This window comes from Lethenteron reissneri, chromosome 16 (genome assembly GCF_015708825.2).
Source record: "Lethenteron reissneri isolate LAM-NWPU_2019-01 chromosome 16, ASM1570882v1, whole genome shotgun sequence".
In the NCBI taxonomy this organism is placed as follows: domain Eukaryota; kingdom Metazoa; phylum Chordata; class Hyperoartia; order Petromyzontiformes; family Petromyzontidae; genus Lethenteron; species Lethenteron reissneri.
Genome location: NC_083794.1, coordinates 14,219,141 through 14,234,811, shown reverse-complemented (window position 1 = coordinate 14,234,811; position 15,671 = coordinate 14,219,141). Strand labels below are relative to the sequence as shown.

At 55.7% G+C, this 15,671-nt stretch overlaps 1 protein-coding gene across 2 annotated transcripts in view; it reads left to right on the top strand.

Annotated features, from left to right (window-relative positions):
* The window catches only part of LOC133343039 (AF4/FMR2 family member 3-like), a 62,663-nt gene that overhangs the window by 16,329 nt on the left and 30,663 nt on the right, over positions 1-15,671 (top strand). Inside the window, exon 1 of one of the 2 annotated variants that reach the window (XM_061552485.1) lies at positions 3,942-4,292. The exons of the other annotated variant lie outside the window; for it this stretch is intronic. The gene's annotated coding sequence lies outside the window, so the exon portion shown is untranslated. Of the gene's footprint in view, positions 1-3,941; positions 4,293-15,671 lie in introns of those variants that run through there. 2 annotated transcript variants of the gene reach the window in all.

The window sequence follows — 15,671 nt, the reverse complement described above, 5'->3', positions numbered from 1 at the left end:
ATGTGATACCATCGCCCAAAAATAAAGCGACATTTAAAAATAACGTCGTCATACTCTTTGGTTCGTTCGGTAAAGTCACGTAGGTAGAGAAATGAAACCTACGTGACTTTACCGAAAGAACCAACGAGTATGGATTCCTGCAGTCACGAAAGCTTCAAATCAAGATTAATCACGCCGTCGCTTTATTTGTTTGTGGTTCGCGTTAGCGGGGCGAGCGGCGTGGTGCCTCCCCCCGGTGCTGGTGGTGAACCGGACAGCAGTGAGCGGCTCCTCCCCACCACCCGGAGCCATCGATTGCCGAACGAACCGCGAGCTCCCCCCCCCCCTTGATCCCCGGGCCAATGGGACGAGCTCCTCGTGGCGATTGGCTCCTCCCGTCTCCCCCGTATCGCCAGCCGGATGGTAACAACAGCGCGCCGCCGGCTGCAATTTGCTGCCCAGTGTTCGCGAGACCTTTAACGCTGCAGCGGTATCAACAAAACAAAAAACCCCGCAGCCGTTCCGCAACTTTTCCCCACCGATGTCCGTGCGCCGGCACCGCCGAGCCGCGGTTTGCCGCGCGCGAAGCTTTTGCAGCCCGCAGACGACGAGGAGGACGAGGAGGAGGTTTAGCGAGGCGATGCCTGCCGCACGCTGTCTCCGCATTCCACGGCGGTGGTACAATCTGGCACAATGTGGCACTGTCGGCGGTTGATGCTAATCGGCGAGATGATGCGTGCGTGCCTGTGTGCAGGCGCGCGCGAGTTTGGGAGCGGTGGCGCAGTGGTTAGCGCGCTGCGCTACGAACCTGGCGACCCGAGTTCGATTCCCGCTCACGGCCACCACCAACACCAGTGACGATTATCTGAACCGGTCCTGGGCATCCCCCCAGGTTGACTCAGACTAAAATGAGTACCTGGTACGATGTGTAAACATCGCTAGGAGGGAGATAAAAGCGGCCGGGCGTGGTGCTGGCCTCCCACCCCCTCGTGTGCCGTGTCGGCCTTCAAAGGTTCTTGCTAACATTACTTGCCCCAACCATCTGTTAAGGCTATATGGGTGATCTTTGTCTCGTGTAGATAGATAAACTTGGGTGGACCTTTAACTCGAGCTGGGCTTTTCGATTATTTAAGTTCAGTAATCGACGATTCATCTTCCGATGATTGATTCGATCTCTTGACTAATCGGATACAGTCGCACGAAAAAAAGTCTCACCGCTCTATGCATGTGGGAACAGAGGTGAAACATTGACGAATACAGGGAGAGAATGGCCTTGATGTAAAAGGATTGGACAGGGTCATATGGGATCGAGGGAGCTTCATCTGTTATGAGGGCTACCACCTGTCCCGGTTCTCCGGGAACTTATTTTTTAGTTTGGCGAATTTTTTAAATCTTCGTATGGGAATTAAGAACATCGTTTTTATCCAGTTCCGTAGTAACACACCTTTCGAGACAATACATTTACATGCAACTCTCCCGTCCTCTGGTACTGTGAGATATTCTTCCCATGATATGTCCGGGGGGTGGGGGGTTGCAGCTGAGAGGTGGCAACCCAACTTGTGGAACTTGGAGAAAGTAGGATGGTGGGGCGGTGAAGTGTGGTGAGTCGATTGCCTCTTTTAAATTGAGATGGTTACGGTTTGCCAAATGCCGAAACGTAAACCCAAACGCAAGCTCAAACGTGAGCGCCCACAAAGTGCGATTAACCCGGGCGCAAGCACGGGCACAGACAAAAGTCTCTCTGATGAATGGCAGGGAGGGCACCTATTTATAGAGGCTGCTGAACAAGCTGTGCTGGTAGTGAGACACAGGCCTTTGCGTGTCCTCATGTTGCTCCTGGGAAGAAGAAAATAAAAAAAGTGGGACGAACTAAAAAAAATAATTCTAACGCCTGGGAAGGACAAACGGTACCCGTGTGTTGGTGTGGCCTGAGCCGCGGAGACGGGGAAAGTTGATTCGCTTCACCCGGGGCCAGAGACTTGGTCTTTACAGCCAAGTAAAACCTGAAAAAATAGATCGTTTTGGATCCCTACAGGACGTGGGACCTCTCTCCTCCTCCTCCTCTCTCCCTTTGGCTGCTGCCCCTCTCCCCAAATACCCACTGCTTATTTACTCTGGAGGTGTTTTCAGATGGTGGGATTCGCCTAAGAATTTTGGACGTTCTGTCAAATGTTGGGATGCTCTATAACCGTAAAGGGGTCTTCGTTGGCTGCTCTGGCTGCCCCTGGCCAAACTGACGCTGCTTTCAGCAGTGAGAAAACCATATGCACAGCAGCAAAACATTCCAGATTTTTGAAAATTCTGTTTGGATGAGTGCGAGCAGTTAAGTGGCATGAGCTGAAGTGGCCGGGTATCCCGGAGGACCGCTGAGATCATGGGTTCGCATTTGAGTTTCAGCCACGATTAAGCTGGGTTCTACAGTGTAGAGGATTTATAGACTTATCCTCGTCACCAATGTCCACACAGAAACCCGTCAAATAAAAATGTGGGTATGCACTTAATTTTCCTACATTCCAGCTCTGAGAATTAAAAGTTAATATAACAAAAAAGGCACTGCTCTGTGCGGTTTCTAAATGGAATCTTGATTTCGTGGCATGATTCATTGCACAATACCGATTTTTTTTTAAGTCCATAACTTGTTTGGACATGAACAACTTTGTTGATATCAAACAAACAATTTCACCATGTTCGTTCTAATAACAGAAACAGAGTTCTGGCAGTACGCTTCTCTTCATAGAAGCCTTATTCTTCATAAAAGGGCCCTTGTCCAAAACGTTCACCTACTTTAGATTTATTTCCGTTAAAACCAGAATTAATAACGGAAGTGGCGTTTTTTAATTCATGCTCGTGTCCAACGAAATTCGACTTGTCTTTTTGTCTGTATAAGTCGAAAGTCAAATGAATTAAGCTGTTATTGCTTAATTCGTTGCGAGGCTTTCAGTGGTTTGTGCGGCCTGGTTACGGGCAGCACTTGAAGGTAGCGGTTTTACGGCTCAAACGAGCGTGGGCCATGGACGCTTCACATTTACAGCGGTGGAAATTCCACAATCCTCTGGTGGGGGGGGGGGGGCAAAGTCTATTCATAGGACAACCAACTGTTAAGTTCCCACAAAGTGGTATCAATGATATCGAGCTAGGAAGGACGAGTGCAAGGTTGAGTGGAGACCTCGCCCAGGATGTGAACCCCGCGAGAATCACGTTGCGGGCTCCGCACCGTAGCAGACTCACCGCGGCGCTGAACGTTGTACGTCGACGTGATTGATTATAAACGAGGCTGCCTCGCGGGGCAATTTGGTAATCGTCATGTTTTAGTGTGCTATTTACTCAGTGACATTCAACTTGAATAGGTAACCCAACGTTAAAGGTCGCACGGGTTTTTTTTAGTTTTGCCAAAGGCACTTGCCAAGAGTCCGACGTTCGTCGAATCGACACGCGGGTGCGGAACTTAGAGTCTACTCAGACTCGACGAGTCGTACGGGCAGACTTCATTGTACAGTGCAGTCAGAATGCCTTGTACAGGTGCAGGCATTCTCGCAACACACAGCACACACAGCTCCAGCCGCGTGAATACCCAGTTCGGTCAGAAGCAACAGATTCCTCGGGCGGGTCACGTGTGGCTGTCAAACCCCCCCCAGCTGGGCTCTCCCTGGACCCACCCCAGCCACCTTCACTCTCCATCCCCGCCCACCCCGCTCTACAGCCCCATCCACCCGGCAACTTGGGCACCGGCTAATCAGATGTCGCGTCACCGCGGCAAAATCTGCAAGAGCTGCGTTTGTGCTGCCTCAGCAGCCGGCAGCAGCGGCGGTGGTGGAAACACGCGCCCGGCCAGCCACCCCCACCGCCACAAGGCCCCCCCACCTCCTCCTCCCCTACCCCCCGACACACAAACAGCCACCCCTCCTCACCGATCCCCACCAGCCACTCCACATCAAGCACCGCCGAAAGCACAGTAACCCGCCTGCAAAACACACACACACCCACACACACACCCCCCTCTCGCACGCACGCACGCCCGTCGCGCCCGTCGCGCCGTGCCGAGCGCCACATGCGCACTGACGGCGAGCACGCTCGGCCGTGCGCGCGCGCGCGTGCGTCTCTCTCTTCCCCCCTCCGAAGTGCGTCCCGCCCGGTCACAAGCATGTAGAGGCGTGCCGCTAACGCACCCCGCCGTGTCCGCTGCGCCGGCTGGCACGGCTCGGTCCTCCTCGGCAGCCGTCTCGGCCCGGCGGCCCCCACGAGCCGCCGCCGCCGCCGCCGCTGTCACGCGCGTCGGCGCTCACCGGAGGGGCACTCGCTCCAGCCATGAGCAGGTAAGCCGTGCGTCGGTGGGTGCCCCCACACCGCCACCACCGCCGCCGCCGCTGTCGGTCAAATCCCACCAGCCCTCCCCAACACCCCTCCAACTTCGTTGTTCGTCGCCCGTCCGGTCGCTCGACAGGTGAGCCGCGGCTCACGAACGCAGCGCATCGTCGGCGCCGCGTCTCAAGTTGTCTCCCATTGGTCGTTGCGCCCATCTGTTTTTTGGATCGATTACGCACGGCGGTATTGAATGTTTCCAGCTTTTTATACACATATATCTATACTGTCGCAATGAATCCGGCGTTTTTTTGGCAGGAAACATATGGGGTTGGCAGGTTTCACGCGAGAGAGTGGCGTTGTACGTATTTCGCGTGAGGGAATAATACGACTAATGTGAGAGTGTGTGTGTGATAGGGCGCGTCTAGGTGAGTTGTTATGCTGCGTGTTACGACTCCAGTGTGGTACAGTGCTGTGCTGGGTGGCCGTTTTCGAACTCGTCTCTACGCGCTTGGCTTTTGCTGTCCGTTTTAACTTTGTTAAGGTCATCAGTCTCTTCCGTGTTGCCCCTTTTATGGGCATTCGTCATAACAATAATCCACAGCCCCCTTTGCCGCATCCACCGCGGACGAAGGCTTCCCCCAATAGCTGCGTCAGCCATTGGGGTTGTGTGACCATACCTCCCCACGCTGGCCAGCGCCGGTTGTTGAAGAGGGCCGGAGACCCAGGACCGTTTTTAGATATTTCTCACCTCTATTATTAGCCGTGGCCGGAATCGAACACAGGCTGCAGGGTTCCTAGCGCCTTATGCTGACTAACTAGTCGCCGGGCCACCAACTCTGCCCTGGCGTCGGTATGTACGGGCTCAGCTTCGGCACATTCTTGCGGCGCAGCGGCCACGGCTCTCCGTGGCCAAAGCGGCGCAGCTCCCGTGGCACGGAACGCAGATGCGGTGCGGGACGCCGAGGTTTGCCGGCGAGCAAGAGCGTGGCCAGGGCTTGATTTCCCAACCAACATGTACACGTGTCGCCGTTAGGCTCCAGTAGGTGGTACAACGTGACTACCCGTCGTCGCAGCCCGTAGCGAGAGGCATCCTGGATGTGCGAATGCCGGTCGTCGGAATATTTTCCGGGTCGCTGGTAAAACTGGGGTAAGGCGCTTGCACGTGACGATTGACCGGCGGCTCATAGCGGGATGGGTGGTGGACGTGGAGACGTGGAGATCGGGAAACATTTTTTATTCCGGTCACTGACCGGGACGAATCTGGCTAAAATTATACCGCGAGTGTGGCGGCAAGCTGCGGCCACGGGCGAATCGCAGCCACGAGTACGGAATCTCTGACCGCGCCACCACAAACCGCGGCGCAGGAATCGCGAGTGCCCTTCGTGCCTGTGCCTTGGCTCTCTCCCCGTGGGGGTCAGCACAGCTAGAGGCTTTGTGGTGAGCACGAGTTTGGAGGTGGGATTGTATTGGACGGAGCAAAATGTAGCCGAGATAGTTTGACGCGTTGGCATTATTTCGATGTAAAAAAAGTAAAAAAAAGCCATTCCCAATTTGCCTTGCAAATGTAGATGTCTCTTAGCTGGCCTTCAGTGCAGGTTAGAGTCAATAAGCGTGTCACCCTGAATGCGTTACCCATCTTATCCGAGCTCGGAAGATAGGAGGCTGCCTGAGAAAAGAACCAGGTGTGTTTCGAGGCTTGGGTTGAGAGTTGTATGTGTGTACGAATGATTTATCCATCCGACCTGGTGAGTCGATGCGTTGCGTCGCATCGATGAGTAGCCATGAACATGTTTTTTTTAATACTCGTTTTCTCATTCTAGCCAACGTGAATGAATTATTGTTATACGCTGTATGTTAACACAGAAATAAGGTCCTATTAATTGTGGCGACGAGTAACACAACATCAACGAATCAGAACTTTATTGCAAGATTTAGTTTTTTTCATTAACCAATTTTTTAAACGTGCTGTGGCTGAATTTCGCCCTCTGTACGTAGCCAGCCGTGCTTATCGGAGCTGCGAGTTGGCTAAAACGTGGCAGTGCAGCATTGGATTATTGAATCTATCTGTACGAAGCTGTGGGGCCTTATATGTGTGGTGGTCTTTCTTCACGCGCCGACCACTCATTTATTATAATTTACACCGAACATTCTAGGGCAGCATCCTCCTAAAAACAAGTATTGAGACTCCGTGAGGATTTCAGATTAAAAAATAAATATATAACAAAGGGTATTATTTGCTTGATGGCAATGTACAATAATGCACCAATCAACAATTAGTCATTGATGAATCAATTCAAGCGATGATCCAAACGGGCACGCATTCCCCAAGAAGCTCATGGTATATCATGCAAAAGTTATGCAAATATGAAGATTTGGGAGCGTAACGTTTATGTTAATACCCGCAGTGATGTGGCTCCGGGGGTAAAGACGCGTGACATGGAGACAGGGAGACAGACACGTGACAGGGAGACAGGGAGAGAGACACGTGACATGGAGACACATGACATGGAGACAGGGAGAGAGACACGTGACAGGGAGACAGGGAGACACGTGACATGGAGACAGAGAGACAGACACGTGACATGGAGACAGGGAGACAGACACGTGACATGGAGACATACACGTGACAGAGAGACAGGGAGAGAGACACGTGACATGGAGACAGGGAGACACGTGACATGGAGACAGGGAGACAGCCACGTGACATGGAGACAGGGAGACAGACACGTGACATGGAGACAGACACGTGACAGGGAGACAGGGAGAGAGACACGTGACATGGAGACAGGGAGACACGTGACAGGGAGACAGGGAGAGAGACACGTGACATGGAGACAGGGAGACAGACACGTGACATGGAGACAGGGAGACAGACACGTGACAGGGAGACAGGGACACACGTGACATGGAGACAGGGAGAGAGGCACGTGACAGGGTGACAGGGAGACAGGGAGACAGACACGTGACATGGAGACAGACACGTGACATGGAGACAGACACGTGACATGGAGACAGACACGTGACATGGAGACAGACAGACACGTGACATGGAGACAGACAGACACGTGACATGGAGACAGACAGACACGTGACATGGAGACAGACAGACACGTGACATGCAAACGCGGGACCAGAAATACAACTCTGGTAAGAAGAACAAAAGACGGGGAAATAAAGTCCAGGCAACACAGAGCACAGATACAGTGCAGGCGATCATTCTAAGAGACACGACCATGCCAAGAGAGTAGACAACGTGCAAACAGAGTGCAGGGGGGGGGTTACATGTGAGTTACATGTGAGTTACATGTGAGTTACATGTGAAACATGTGAGAACATGTGAGAACATGTGGGTACATGTGAGACATGTGAGTTACATGTCAGAACATGTTAGACCATGTGAGAACATGTGAGTTACATGTGAGAACATGTGAGACCATGTGAGACATGTGAGTTACATGTGAGACCATGTGAGACATGTGAGTTACATGTGAGAACATGTGAGACGTACAGTAAGGCTGTACTCGGCTCAGAGTCCAGGCGAAGCGGAAGGAGACGGTGGGAAATATTGGAGGTCAAAATGCAGTCACGACAAAAAAAAATTCAATTAGTGAATGGGAAAAACTAAATCTTGTAACAAACGTTGTATTCGTTGATTTTGTGTTACTCGTCGCTACAATTAATATAATTTTTAGTTTTTGGTTTTAACAATTTTCTCACGTTGGCGAGAATGACAACACGATTATTTCCACAAACCACGTTGATGCCTCCTCCTCGTCGATGCGACGCAGCGACTCACCACGTCGGGGAGGTGCATCATTTCGACGACGCAATTTGCATTTTGGCACAAAGTGGGCCCGCCATGGCGCGATTGTGTTATTTGTTTACCTGCTTATTTGTTTTGGGGGAGAGCCTCAACAAGCGACTGAGAGAGGTGTTGGGGAGTGAGTGAGCTGATTACAGCTGTGGAGAGGGCGCACAGCGAGTGGCACAGCAAGTGGCGCTTTCAGTTCGTGTCTCCATGAAGAGTTCCTGTGTGCGGCGGTGGCAGTGACGACGCGCGTCTGTGTGCCCCCCCCCTGTCTGTGTGCCCCCCCTGTCTGTGTGCCCCCCCTCGGTTTGTGTGCCCCCCCTGTCTGTGTGCCCCCCCCTGTCTGTGTGCCCCCCCCGTCTGTGTGCCCCCCCCCCTTGTCTCTGTACCCACCCCCCTGTCTGTGTGCCCCCCTCTCTCTGTGTGCGCCCCCCTGTCTGTGTGCCTCCCCCCTGTCTGTGTGCCCCCCCCTGTCTGTGTGCCTACCCCCTGTCTGTGTGCCCCCCCTCTCTCTGTGTGCCCCCCCCCTGTCTGTGTGCCTCCCCCCCTGTCTGTGTGCCTCCCCCCCTGTCTGTGTGCCCCCCCTCTCTCTGTGTGCCCCCCCTGTCTGTGTGCCCCCCCTCTCTCTGTGTGCCCCCCCCTGTCTGTGTGCCTCCCCCCTGTCTGTGTGCCCCCCCCCTGTCTGTGTGCCTCCCCCCTGTCTGTGTGCCCCCCCCTCTCTCTGTGTGCCCCCCCCCCCTGTCTGTGTGCCTCCCCCCCTGTCTGTGTGCCCCCCCCTGTCTGTGTGCCCCCCCCCCTCTCTCTGTGTGCCCCCCCTGTCTGTGTGCCTCCCCCTGTCTGTGTGCCCCCTCCCTTGTCTGTGTGCCTCCCCCTGTCTGTGTGCCCCCCCCTTGTCTGTGTGCCTCCCCCTGTCTGTTTGCCCCCCCCCCCGTCTGTGTGCCCCCCCCATTGTCTGTGTACCCACCCCTCTGTCTGTGTGCCCCCCCTCTCTCTGTGTGCGCCCCCCTGTCTGTGTGCCTCCCCCCTGTCTGTGTGCCCCCTCCTGTCTGTGTGCCTCCCCCCTGTCTGTGTGCCCCCCCTCTCTCTGTGTGCCCCCCCCCTGTCTGTGTGCCTCCCCCCCTGTCTGTGTGCCCCCCCCTGTCTGTGTGCCCCCCCTCTCTCTGTGTGCCCCCCCCTGTCTGTGTGCCTCCCCCTGTCTGTGTGCCCCCCCCTTGTCTGTGTACCCACCCCCCTGTCTGTGTGCCCCCCCCTTGTCCTGTGTGCCTCCCCCTGTCTGTTTGCCCCCCCCCCGTCTGTGTGCCCCCCCCCTTGTCTGTGTACCCACCCCTCTGTCTGTGTGCCCCCCCTCTCTCTGTGTGCGCCCCCCTGTCTGTGTGCCTCCCCCCTGTCTGTGTGCCCCCCCTGTCTGTGTGCCTCCCCCCTGTCTGTGTGCCCCCCCTCTCTCTGTGTGCCCCCCCCCTGTCTGTGTGCCTCCTCCCCTGTCTGTGTGCCCCCCCCTGTCTGTGTGCCCCCCCCTCTCTCTGTGTGCCCCCCCTGTCTGTGTGCCTCCCCCTGTCTGTGTGCCCCCCCCCTGTCTGTGTGCCTCCCCTCCTGTCTGTGTGCCCCCCCCTGTCTCTGTGTCCCCCACTCTTTGCCGCGGAGGGGGGGGGGGGGTGCCGATCTCCCCCCACCCCTCCACGACTTCCACTGCCATAACGAGGCCACGGGATTGGCAAAGGGAGGGAGGGGGATGGCGACGAGCGGGTGAGAGAGATCTGGCAGCCGTGACAAAGAGAGAGAGAAGGGAGAGACATCGTGCGGGCGCGCGTGCGGTGACGGTGGTGAAAGGCAGTATTAGCATGCCGCGCGCACCCACACTTGACTCATTAATGTGGATAAAGGGAGACAGCTTAATGAACCTAACCTTTCTCACTACCCCCTCGTCCCCCAGCAGCCACACACATTACAACATCCCTCGCTGCGTATTCCTCGACCATCACATTCATTACGCTTTATTACCCCAAGTGCGGAGCTGCGTTGTTTGTCTGCTGGTGAAAGATGTAAAGCAAGCTTTTCGCGATGCTCTTCTCACTGCCCTCCTTGTTGGCAGGTGCGTGTCTGCAAGAGTGTTGCTGAGGCAGTGTGTAACCTGGCCCTGCGAGAGGGGGAGGGCCTGAGTGGGGGTCACGGAGAGGGATCGGTGTGTGTCTGGGGGTGCGTGGCATCCTCCCTCCTCGTGTCTCCCTCCTCGCCCGAGCCATGTATGGATGAACCCCTTCACACTCCCCGGCAAGCCCTCCACCAGCGTCCCCTTGGCATCTGATTGCGCTGACCAAGCGGCCGACACTGGAGACTGTCCTCACGAGACATCGGGGCGGGACCTTGCGGGTCGCCGAGAGATTCTCAACACGGTCGGCGACACTGAAATCACGGCGGCGACGAGCAAGCCACAGACACGCAACCCAGCGTCTCCGTAGCGACGCGTGGCCATGCACAGGTTGCCGGCAACGCGTGGCAATGCACAGGTTGCCGGCAACGCGTGGCCATGGACAAGTTACCGGCAACGCGTGGCCATGCACAGGTTGCTGGCAACGTGTGGCCATGTACAGGTTGCCGGCAACGCGTGGCCATACACAGGTTGCCGGCAACGCGTGGCCATGCACAGGTTGCCGGCAACGCGTGGCAATGCACAGGTTGCCGGCAACGCGTGGCCATGGACAAGTTACCGGCAATGCGTGGCCATGTACAGGTTGCTGGCAACGTGTGGCCATGTACAGGTTGCCGGCAACGCGTGGCCATGCACAGGTTGCCGGCAACGCGTGGCCATGCACAGGTTGCCGGCAACGCGTGGCCATGCACAGGTTGCCGGCAACGCGTGGCAATGCACAGGTTGCCGGCAACGCGTGGCCATGGACAAGTTACCGGCAACGCGTGGCCATGTACAGGTTGCTGGCAACGTGTGGCCATGCACAGGTTGCCGGCAACGCGTGGCCATGCACAGGTTGTCGGCAACGCGTGGCAATGCACAGGTTGCCGGCAACGCGTGGCCATGGACAAGTTACCGGCAACGCGTGGCCATGGACAAGTTGCCGGCAACGTGTGGCCATGGACAAGTTGCCGGCAACGCGTGGCCATGGACAAGTTGCCGGCAACGCGTGGCCATGGACAAGTTGCCGGCAACGCGTGGCCATGTACAGGTTGCTGGCAACGTGTGGCCATGGACAAGTTGCCGGCAACGTGTGGCAATGCATAGGTTGCTGGAAACGTGTGGCCATGGACAAGTTACCGGCAACGCGTGGCCATGTACAGGTTGCTGGCAACGTGTGGCCATGGACAAGTTGCTGGCAACGCGTGGCCATGTACAGGTTGCTGGCAACGTGTGGCCATGGACAAGTTGCTGGCAACGCGTGGCCATGTACAGGTTGCTGGCAACGTGTGGCCATGCACAGGTTGCTTGCAACGTGTGGCCATGGACAAGTTGCCGGCAACGTGTGGCCATGGACAAGTTGCTGGCAACGCGTGGCCATGGACAAGTTGCTGGCAACGTGTGGCCATGCACAGGTTGCCGGCAACGCGGAGCGGCGAAGCGCGGCGCGCCGGCGTGACCGGCCCGACGCTTCGTCTCTCTGTTGACTGACGCCCGCACGGCTCGATAAGCGCGGACCGTTCACACGGACATTGGCTCCTGTTTGCTCGGGCATATGGGTGGGTGGGCGGGCGGGGGAGGGAGGGAGGGAGGTTTAGGGTGAGGGGGGTGGCGGATGGCTGCCACGTGCCCTACCAGCTCGCACCGCCGCTCTTCAAGCACCAGCACGTGCCGTTCTCATGGAGACAATTACGAGACACGCGGAAAGAGACGCGGGACGGCCCTATGGGTAGTCACCGCAAGTTCGCATGTGGGGTGGTGGCGGGCGGGGGGTGAAGGGAGAAGGAGGAGAGGTGGTGGTGTAGTTGGGGGACGGGGGGGGGGGGTAGAGCAACTGAGAGGGGCAGTGAGAGGATTGAGATGGGTTGGGGGTGGGGGTGTTGGCACAGAGGGAGAGGGAACGCATGAAGGATAATCCCTGACCCTTTGTTTGGGATTAGGGGCTGCTTTGGAGATCCGGGGAGCGTGGGTCAGGGCCGGCCTCGTTGCTGCTGCCGGTAATGAGCGGGGGGCGCGCCGGACACGCGCCGTGCGAGCGGCGCCACGCACGGGCGCAGCGGGGCCCGCACGCCCGCGCACGCTTCACGCTGCTGATCGAGAGCGTGCAGCTGCGTTCTGAATAACATTCTCCCGCAGTCGACCGAGATTGATCCGTCAGCTGTTGCGGGAAGAAGGCGGAAGAGCGGGGAACAAATGTGACGGCTGAGACGCGTGCCCCCAAAATGTATAAAACACACGGCGGCCCGGGGTGTCCCTCGCCGTGTCTCGCCCCAATCGTGCACAGCTCCCCCAACATGCCGAGCCCTACCAGACCGCCAGCTCGTGCCGCTCGGGCGGTGACAGCTTTTGCCAGTGTCTGTGGTGTCTCCTTCAGTGTGATCCATCGGCACGACACAGCCAGGTGCTTTGCCGATCTCCTCGCTCGCGCTTCGTCACGTGCGGTTCTCGCGGAAGCTGCGCTCCCCACAGGGGACGTTAATCGAGGAGACTGAGCGATGAAATCGACTCTTGTGTGGGCAAGTGCTAGGTGGTTTGGGTCTTTGCATCGCAGCATCGTGAGAATTCGCGACGGCTTGCAGAGGACTTCGCCCAGCAGTGGATCGATCATTCCTGCTGATGATGATGATGTGCCCCAAGCATTGTGGGGGCCTTGTGAAACGAACAGCTGGCCTGCGGTTAGCCCTGCCTACAGGGTTCCTTTGGTGTCTCGTTTCTGCGGCCAGTTGGATTCGCGTCGGTACCAGGCTGGCACAGAGGGCCATCGTGCTACCGTAGCTGTCCAGCCTGGCCCAAATCGATCAATGGCGTCTCAGAACCAGGCAGGGAAACCTCCTTCCCCAAGCCGAACTCTTACCCTCTCCCACTCGGGAAGCGGTTTGGACGTCACGGTGGTCAGCGTGGAAGAGAGACTCGTGTGCCATGACGCCACTCGTTCAGTTCACCCGCACGGCTGTGTCATCGTTCAATGTAATTGTCATTTGTGATGCAACTAAATGCAAAAGTGCGTCTCAAGATGACGCACAGGGTACCTGTATAATCATAAACAGTCCACGGGAACAAAACAATAATAATATGCAGGATTAAATAACAATAAGATTTCAGTTCGAAATAGTCTAACCCAACATTTGACTCCATTAAACTTTACCCAACGCTAACTTTTAGAAAGCCAATGTTTGACCTCTATCTCCCAGCCACGGAGGGCAGAGTCGGGGGCAGAGGAGGCGGGGTGTGGGGGTCAGAGGTGGGGTGGTGGTGGGTGGAGGGTCACGCACGGAGCAGGACGAACCAAGCTCCCTGTGGCTCCTTGAGCCACCACCGACCTGGGAACCCGGTGGCGTTCACAGCCGGGAGCGGAGGAGGCAGGGAAGGTGGTGTGGGCGAGCCGGCGGGGGGTGTTTACACATGCTTGCTGAACCGAGAGCCTGCTAATGCAGGTTAAATGCGTTTACACAAAACAGAGACAGAAACTGGGAACCGATTGAATCGTTAGCTTTTTGAATATGTATATATTTATGTTTTCGAGAGCGAAGACAAAGACAGCCCCCACACACACACGCACATGGCAAGGCGAAGTGAAATTGGCTATGGGAGTGATGGAGAGTGTTAAACGTGGGGGAGAGAGAAACGCTGAGTGATGCTGAGCTCGTTCATCAAAAACATCACTAAAGAAAAACCCTCCCACGAGTTCCTTCAATGCGGCTGCTTTTAAAATCTCACGTCCCTGCCATGTTTCCATCTCCGACCTGTTGGGAGTTTAATCTTTGTAATTTTTTTACGGCCAAAAATTTTGTTGAGAAACAATTAAAGTGATAAAAAGGGTCGTATAAACATTTTTTTTTCAAGGCCAGGATGGTAAAAAAAGCGAGCTTGATGCCTCGCTGTTGGTTTTGGCGGTTGCTAAGCGCTGCGCTTGATGGACGACCGTTTGCTAAAAGCACCGCTGAATGTATCCCACTCGCTGCCGCTTCCAGAATGTACAAGCCGGGTGTTGTTCTGCCCGAGTGGCGACCCAAATAACAACCTCTGTGCCGCTGAAGCTAAAGTTAACGCGTTAAGTATTCCGCGTTATCGGTGTCCTAATAATTACGCAGACCCTGACCCAGGCGGGTTTCATATCTCATTGAAAGATATCGATCTCGGGATCAATGGGAAACGCACGCCTCATCGCCACGATAACAAGTCAACATCGTGCTTGTTAGCACGTACCTGCAATTCACCTGTGAAGACTCTCACTCCTTTCACCAAGGACCATCAGTTCGTCGTTTTGCGAGCCGTGCGGGGGTGGGTGGGGGGCAAAGGAATTCTGAATTTCATTCCCCGTGTCCTCTAAGAAGACGTCAGCCGGGGTAGGCCTGCATGGCGCAGCGGTTAATTTTTCATTCTAACGCCATCGTCGTTCAACCGCCGACCGCACAAATACGCGCCATCGATTGCTTGCGGAGGTCCATGCAGTGATTTTGTTAGGCCACTTAGGGAAGGGTTTTTATTATTATTTCATGTTATTCCCCCACCCCCCCACCCCCACTTCTCCGCCGTGATACACACGCATGGAGAGCGCGGCTGTCAAGGCGATATCTCGACGTGCGAGGGCCGAGAGATTGAGAGGGGAGTCGCCAGAGGTGTGGACTCGAGTCATGTGACTTGGACTCGAGTCAGACTCGAGTCATGAATTTGATGACTTCAGACTCGACTTGGACTTGCATAACAATGACTTTGTCCCACCTCTGAGGTGTGGACTCGAGTCATGTGACTTGGACTCGAGTCAGACTCGAGTCATGAATTTGATGACTTCAGACTCGACTTGGACTTGCATAACAATGACTTTGTCCCACCTCTGGGAGTCGCTAAGGGTTGAGAGGTCGATAGGTTTTGGGGGGGGGGCGGGAGAGCGGTGTAAATGGGGTTCTCTGCTCGAGGTAGATGCGTGGGGGGGGGGGGTAAGGCATTGGAGATTTCTCATTACAGATCCGTCTGCGAGTGTGAGTCAGCAGCTGCGGCAAAGGTGTCGGTGGCATTGACCTGTTGGGTGCAATTTATTTAATTTGCTTGCGGTGGGAGATGCTTGTGAGATGAAATATTTCGGGGTGGAGATGGTGCCGGGTTTTTTTTTTGGAAGGGGGGGGGGGCTGGCGCATACGGAGCTGCGCTCGCTGCAATGCTCTCTCCTCTCTCCGTTGGTCTTCGTGACCCGAGGGGCACATCTGCTCCACCTCTTGGTTTTCTGGAGCTCAGCGCCGGGCAGCTCCAGCAGAAATGATGAACCCTCGGTGAGTGTGCCACGTCCTCACGAGGACGGTGTCGGGAAAGAAAATAGAATCTGCCTAATCCAACCACAGCGTTATTTACCAGCGATCGTGGATCGATCCATGGACCTGCCCTCGCAGATGCACCGGAATACAAAAAAAATACGCGCACAGGAAATTCTACGGATGCTTACTGCCGAGATTCTTGGCAAAA